This window comes from Rhinoraja longicauda, chromosome 1, assembly GCF_053455715.1.
Source record: "Rhinoraja longicauda isolate Sanriku21f chromosome 1, sRhiLon1.1, whole genome shotgun sequence".
NCBI classification, from domain to species: Eukaryota; Metazoa; Chordata; class Chondrichthyes; order Rajiformes; family Arhynchobatidae; genus Rhinoraja; species Rhinoraja longicauda.
Window position 1 is genome coordinate 6,218,007 of NC_135953.1, and position 7,806 is coordinate 6,225,812.

Genomic DNA, 7,806 nt, shown 5'->3' on the forward strand with positions numbered 1-7,806 from the left:
ATATATAAGATTATTAAGGGGTTGGACACGTGAGAGGCAGGAAACATTTTCCCAATGTTGGGGGAGTCCAGAACCAGGGGCCACAGTTTAAGAATAAGGGGTAGGCCATTTAGAACTGAGATGAGGATATACTTTTTCAGTCAGAGAGTTGTGAATCTGTGGAATTCTCTGCCTCAGAAGGCAGTGGAGGCCAATTCTCTGAATGCATTCAAAAGAGAACTAGATAGAGCTCTTAAGGATAGCGGAGTCAGGGGGTATGGGGAGAAGGCAGGAACGGGGTACTGATTGAGAATGATCCGCCATGATCACATTGAATGGCGGTGCTGGCTCGAAGGGCTGAATGGCCTCCTCCTGCACCTATTGTCTATTGTCCCTACCTCCTCTGGCAACTCATTCCATACACCCACCACCCTCTGTGTGGAAAACGTTGCCCTTGGGTCCCTATTAAATCTTTCCCCTTTCATCTTAAACCTATGTCCTCTGGTTCTTGATTACACTCCGCCAGGTACAAGACCCTTTACATTTATACTATCAATTCCCCTCAATACCGTATACACCGATCAGCCAAAACATTATGAGCTGATGAGCCAAAACATTATGACCACCTGCCCAATATGCTGTTGGTCCTCCGTGTGCAGCCCCATACACAGCAGGGTGCGATGCACTGTGTATTGTGACACATTCCTCCCGTGACCGCCATTAACATTTTCCGTGACTTGTGCCACAGTCGACCTTCTGTCGGTTCGGACCAGACGGGATAGCCTTCGTTGCCCTCACGCATCGATGAGCCTTGGGCGCCCAACACCCTGTCTGTCGCCGGTTTGTGGTTTGTCCCTCCTCGGACCACTGTTGGTAGGTACTCACCACTGCTGACCGGGAGCACCCCACAAGCCTTGCCGTTTCAGAGATGCTCTGACCCAGTCGTCTGGCCATAACAATTTGGCCCTTGTCAAAGTCACTCAGGTCTTTACTCCTGCCCATTTCTCCTGCATCCAACACGTCAACTTCAAGAACTGACTGTTCACTTGCTGCCTAATATATCCCACCCCTTGACATTGTAACAAGATAATCAATGTGATTCACTTAGCCTGTCAGTGGTCCCTCCAGTGAATACAAGCCCAGATTTTCCAATCTTTCCTCATATGACAGTCCCTCCATCCCAGGGATTAACCTCGTGAACCTACGCTGGTAGGTGACGCAGCAGTAGAGTTGCTGCCTTACAGCGAATGCAGCGCCGGAGACTCAGGTTCGATCCAGACTACGGGCGCCGTCTGTACGGAGTTTGTACGTTCTCCCCGTGACCTGCGTGGGTTTTCTCCGAGATCTTCGGTTTCCTCCCACACTCCAAAGACGTGCAGGTTTGTAGATGAATTGGCTCGGCAAATGTAAAAATTGTCCCTAGTGGGTGTAGGATAGTGTTAGTGTGCGGGGATCGCTGGGCGGTGCGGACCCGGTGGGCCGAAGGGCCTGTTTCTGCGCTGTATCTCTAAATCTAACTCTAAATCTAAATCTAATATCTTTAGGAAGGAGCTGAGGAGGAATTCCTTTAGATAGACACAAAAAGCTGGAGTAACTCGGGACAGGCAGCATCTCTGGAGAGAAGGAATGGGTGACGTTAATGAAATCCTTTCGTCAGACGGTGGCGAATCTGTGGAATTCATTGCCACAGAAGGCTGTGGAGGCCAAGACAATGGACATTATTAAGGTGAAGATTGGCAGATTCTAGATTTTGAACGGGTGTCAGGGGTTATGGGCCGAAGGCAGGAGAATGGGGTTAGGAGGGAAAGACGGTGCAGAAGGCCATTCGGCCCTTCGAACTAGCACAGCCTTTCAATATGATCATGGCTGCTGCACCTGCATGCTTACTTTCAATGGGTGATGTACAAGGCCGAACAGGTCTCGTTGCAGATCAGCCATGATTGAATGGCGGAGAAGAAGACTTGATGGGCCGAGTGGCCTAATTCTGCTCCTGGAATGTGTGACCCGCTGAGTTTTTTGGTCCAGCACTTTTTCGTCTGTCTTCTATATTCAAGTCCTTGACTGATGAAGGTCAACATGCCAAAAGTTACCTTCACTGCTGCAACACCACCTTTGGCAATAGAGTGTACTTCTACTCCTGGATCATTCTGCCTTAGTTTACAGTGGAGTTTATCATATCATATCATATATCATATATATACAGCCGGAAACAGGCCTTTTCGGCCCTCCAAGTCCATGCCGCCCAGCGATCCCCGCACATTAACACTATCCTACACCCACTAGGGACAATTTTTACATTTGCCCAGCCAATTAACCTACATACCTGTACGTCTTTGGAGTGTGGGAGGAAACCGAAGATCTCGGAGAAAACCCACGCAGGTCACGGGGAGAACGTACAAACTCCTTACAGTGCAGCACCCGTAGTCAGGATCGAACCTGAGTCTCCGGCGCTGCATTCGCTGTAAAGCAGCAACTCTACCGCTGCGCTACCGTGCCGCCTTTATTGTCACGCCTGCCGAGGTACAGTGAAAAGTCTTTTTGTTGCGCGCTATCCAGTCAGAGGAAAGACGACACATGATTACAATTGATCCATTTACAGCGTATGATAAGGGAATAACGTTTGAACAATACGATACAACATTTCCCAGGTCCCTACCATTCACCGTGAAGGTTCTGCACTGGTTAAGGAACAGTCCTTGACTTATTTTGTCTGCGCTTTCTCTTAGCTGTAATCATATATATTGCACCCAGGTATTTTTGTCAGAGAGTGATACAGTGTGGAAACAGGCCCTTCAGCCCAACTCGCCCACACCGGCCAACAATGTCCCAGCTACCCTAGTCCCACTTGCCTGCGCTTGGTCCATAACCCTCCAAACCTGTCCTATCCATGTACCTGTCCAACCGTTTCTTAAACGATGGGATAGTCCCAGCCTCAACTACCTCCTCTGGCAGCTTGTTCCATACACCCACCACCCTCTGTGTGAAAAAGTTACCCCTCGGATTCATGTTAAATCTTTTTCCCTGCACCTTGAACCTATGTCCTCTGGTCCTCAATTCCCCTACTCTGGGTAAAAGACTGTGCATCTGCCCGATCTATTTCTCTCATGATTTTGTACACCTCTATAAGATCTCCCCTCATCCTCCTGCGCTCCATGGAATAGAGACCCAGCCTGCTCAACCTCTCCTAACTTTTGTCTTTGCAGTACCTTTATAGGAATCTGAGGGATAACCTTTTCACACAAAGGGTGGGGGGGGTCTGGAACGAGCTGCCAGAGGAGGTAGTTGAGACGGGGACTATCACAATGTTTAAAAAACAGACGGGTACATGACAATAAACAATGGAGGACCTGGAGTAGGGGGACCACCATGAGAGAGGGAGGGGGAAGAGCAAAGGGGGACCTGGTGCGGATACTTTATAAAGCGCCCTTTACATGGCGACTATTTGCATACCTTGGGTATGCAAGCAAAGAATATCAACGTGTCTTGTATTCATTCATGGATAGGACAGGTTTGGAGGGATATGGGCCAAACGCAGGCAGGTGGGACGAGTGTAGATGGGGCATGTTGGGCGGTGTGGGCAAGTTGGGCTGAAGGGCCTATACCACACTGTATGACTTCTTGACTCTACCTGTTGTGTTCTTGAGCCTAAAGAAGGGTTCCGACCCGAGATGTCACCCATCCATTTTCCCCAAGAGATGCTGCCTGACCCGCTGAGTTACTGCAGCACTTTAGAAACATAGAAAATAGGTGCAGGAGGAGGCCATTCGGCCCTTTGAGCCAGCACCGCCATTCATTGTGATCATGGCTGATCATCCACAATCAGTAACTCGTGCCTGCCTTCTCCCCATACCCCCTGACTCCGCTAGCTCCTAGAGCTCTATCTAACTCCCTTTTAAATTCATCCAGTGAATTGGCCTCCACTGCCCTCTGTGGCAGAGAATTCCACAAATTCACAACTCTCAAAAGTTCCTTCTCACTTCAGTTTTAAATGAGGTTTATTCTTAGACTGTGGCCCTTGGTTCTGGACTCACCCAACACTGGGAACATGTTTCCTGCATCTAGCTTGTCCAGCCTTTTTATAATTTTATATGTTTCTACCAGACACTTTGTGTCTTCGGTGCAAAGCAGTGGTCTCACCCCGGCCACTCCCTCTTCTCCCCTCTCCCATCGGGCAAAAGGTGCAGAAGTGTGAAAACGCACACCTCCAGATTCAGGGGCAGTTTCTTCCCAGCTGTTATCAGGCAACTGAACCATCCTACCACAACCAGAGAGCAGTGCTGAACTACTATCTAACCCATTGGTGACCCTCGGACTATCTTTAATCGGACTTTACTGGACTTTATTTTGCACTAAACGTTATTCACATTATTCCCTTTGTCATGTATCTGTACACAGTGAATGACTCGATTGCAATCATGCATTGTCTTTCCGCTGACTGGATGGTTTAGAGATACAGCGCAGACACAGGCCCTTTCGGCCCACCGGGTCCGCGCCGACCAGCGATCCCCGCACATTAACACTATCCTATACCCACGAGGGACAATTTTCACATTTATTCCAAGCCAATTAACCTACACACCTGCATGTCTTTGGAGTGTGGGAGGAAACCGAAAATCTCGGAGAAAACCCACGCGGGTCACGGGGAGAACGTGCAAACTCCGTACAGACGGCTCCCGTAGACGGGATCGAACCCGGGTCTCTGGCGCTGCATGCGCTGTAAGGCAGCAACTCTACCGCTGCGCCACCGTGGTTAGCACGCAATAAAAAGCATTTCACTGTACCTCGGTACACTTGACAATAAACAAAACCGAACTCTGCAGTTCCTTCCAAAGTACTTGTGTACAACTTGACTATTCTCATCTGTGGCATGGTGGCCTAGCGGTAGAATTGCTGCCTTACAGCGAATGCAGCGCCGGAGACTCAGGTTCCATCCTGACTATGGGTGCCGTCTGTACGGAGTTTGTACGTTCTCCCCGTGACCTGCGTGGGTTTTCTCCGAGATCTTCGGTTTCCTCCCACACTCCAAAGACGTGCAGGTTTGTAGGTTAACTGGCTGGGCAAATGTAAAAATTGTCCCTAGGGTGTAGGATAGTGTTAATGTGCGGGGATCGCTGGGCGGCGCGGACCCGGTGGGCTCGAAAGGGCCTGTTTCTGCGCTGTAAATCTAAAAAAAAATCTTTTAAAAAATGATCGCAAGCAAAGCCTTTCATTGTCTACAGGGCAAAAAGTTAATGCAGGTGATTTATTTAATGACTAGAAATATCCTGCTTTGTTGAGCATCAAGAGGGTTGCCAACTTCCTCACTCCCAAATACGGGACAAGGTGACGTCACCGCCCCGCGCCCCACGTGACCTCACCCAGCCAGCGGCCACGTGCTCCCGCTCCACCAATGGTGGCCACCCGGGCCGGGAGGCGGGTTGCTAAGCAACCTCCGTTAGGCGGCGCCCGGGCCTACAATGTCCGGACCTACACTGTCCGGGCCTACAGTGTCCGGGCCTACACTGTCCGGGCCTACAGTGTCCGGGCCTACACTGTCCGGGCCTACAGTGTCCAGGCCGACACTGTCCGGGACTACAGCGGCCCCCCCGGGCTACAGTGTCCAGTGTAGGAAAAAAACTGCAGATGCTGGTTAAAATCCAAGGTAGACACACAATGCTGGAGTAATTCAGCGGGTCAGGCAGCATCTCGGGAGAGAAGGAATGGGTGACGTTTTGGGTCGAGACCCTTTTTCAGACTCGACTTTTCAGGGTCTCGACCCAAAAAGTCACCCATTCCTTCTCTCCCGAGATGCCGCCTGACCCGCTGAGTTACTCCAGCATTGTGCGTCTGCCTACACTGTCCGGGACTGCTGTGGCCCCCGGGCCTACAGCATCCGGGCCAAAAGCGTCCGGGCCTACAGTGTCTGGGCCTACAGTGTCTGGGCCTATAGTGTCTGGGCCTACAGTGTCTGGGCCTATAGTGTCTGGGCCTAAACCGTCCGGGCCTAAAGCGTCCGGGCCTAAAGCGTCCGGGCCTAAAGCGTCCGGGCCTACAGCGTCCGGGCCTACAACGTCCGGGCCTACAGCGTCCGGCCCTACAGCGTCCGGGCCTACAGCGCCGTTCGGGCCTAATACTGGACAAGGCCGGTCCCATACGGGACAAATCAATTTAGCCCAAAATACGGGATGTCCCGGCTAACACGGGACAGTTGGCAACCCTAAGCATCAATAACGTTCAAATTGTGGTCCATTCAGCTCTGTTGGGGCAATGCTTTGCTTTCCAGCTTTCTCCCTGCTGCTCCATCAGTCGGATCCAAGGCGTTGTCTGTCCGTTTCACCACAGATGCTGCCTGACCTGCTGACTTCCTGCAGTACTCTAGTCTTTTTGCTCAGCTCTCTGCTGCTGTTTCTCTGATCGCCACTAGATGGTGACATTCACCTAGGATTGATTTCAGGCTTTGGAGATACAGGCCCCGTGCCCCACCGGGTCGGCGCCGACCAGCGATCTATCTGTGCACTAGCACTATCCTACACACACTAGGGGCCAATTTACATTTACACCAAGCCAATTAACCTACAAAACCTGTAGGTCTTTGGAGTGTGGGAGGAAACCGAAGATCTCGGAGAAAACCCACGCACGCAGGTCACGGGGAGAACGTACAAACTCCGTACGGACAGCACCCGTAGTCAGGATCGAACCCGGGCCTCTGGCGCTGTGAGGCCGCAACTCTACCGCTGCGCCACCTATGCAATACGTGACAATTTTAACGAGGATGTTGCCAGGACTAGAGGCCCTGAGCTGTAGGGAGAGGTTGAGTAGGCTGGGACTCTATTCCATGGAGCGCAGGAGATTGAGGGGTGATCTTGTAGAGGTGTACAAAATCATGAGAGGAATAGATCGGGTAGATGCGCAGAGTCTCTTGCCCAGAGTAGGGGAATCGAAAACTAGAGCACATTGGTTTAATGTGAGGAGGGAATGATTTCACAGAAACTTGACGGACAAATGTTTTAAACCAAGGGTGGTGGGTGTATGGAACGAGCTGTTGGAGGAGGTAGTTGAGGCAGGGACTATCGCAACGTTTAAACAACATTTAGACGGGTACGTGGATGCGGCAGGCTTAGAGGGATATGGGCCAAACACAGGCAGGTGGGACTAGTGTAGATGGGACATGTTGGTCGGTGTGGGCAAGTTGGGCTGAAGGGCCTGATCCCACACTGTATCAGTGATAGGGCATAGTCCCCCAGCTGAGGAAATACTCCACAGTCATTCCCATACCAAGAAAGGGCACCATCAAGGTCTTGAATGAACTCAGGCCTGTGGCTCTCACCTCTCTTGTGACCAAGGCTATGGAGTGGGTCAATAGACAATAGACAATAGGTGCAGGAGGAGGCCATTCGGCCCTTCGAGCCAGCACCGCCATTCAATGTGATCATGGCTGATCATTCTCAATCAGTACCCCGTTCCTGCCTTCTCCCCATACCCCCTGACTCCGCTATCCTTAAGAGCTCTATCTAGCTCTCTCTTGAATGCATTCAGAGAATTGGCCTCCACTGCCTTCTGAGGCAGAGAATTCCACAGATTCACAACTCTCCGACTGAAAAGGTTTTTCCTCATCTCCGTTCTAAATGGCCTACCCCTTATTCTTAAACTGTGGCCCCTGGTTCTGGACTCCCCCAATATTGGGAACATGTTTCCTGCCTCTAATGTGTCCAACCCCTTAATAATCTTATATGTTTCGATAAGATCCCCTCTCATCCTTCTAAATTCCAGTGTATACAAGCCTAGTCGCTCCAGTCTTTCAACATACGACAGTCCCGTTGTACAGACGTACAGATTTGTACGATAATT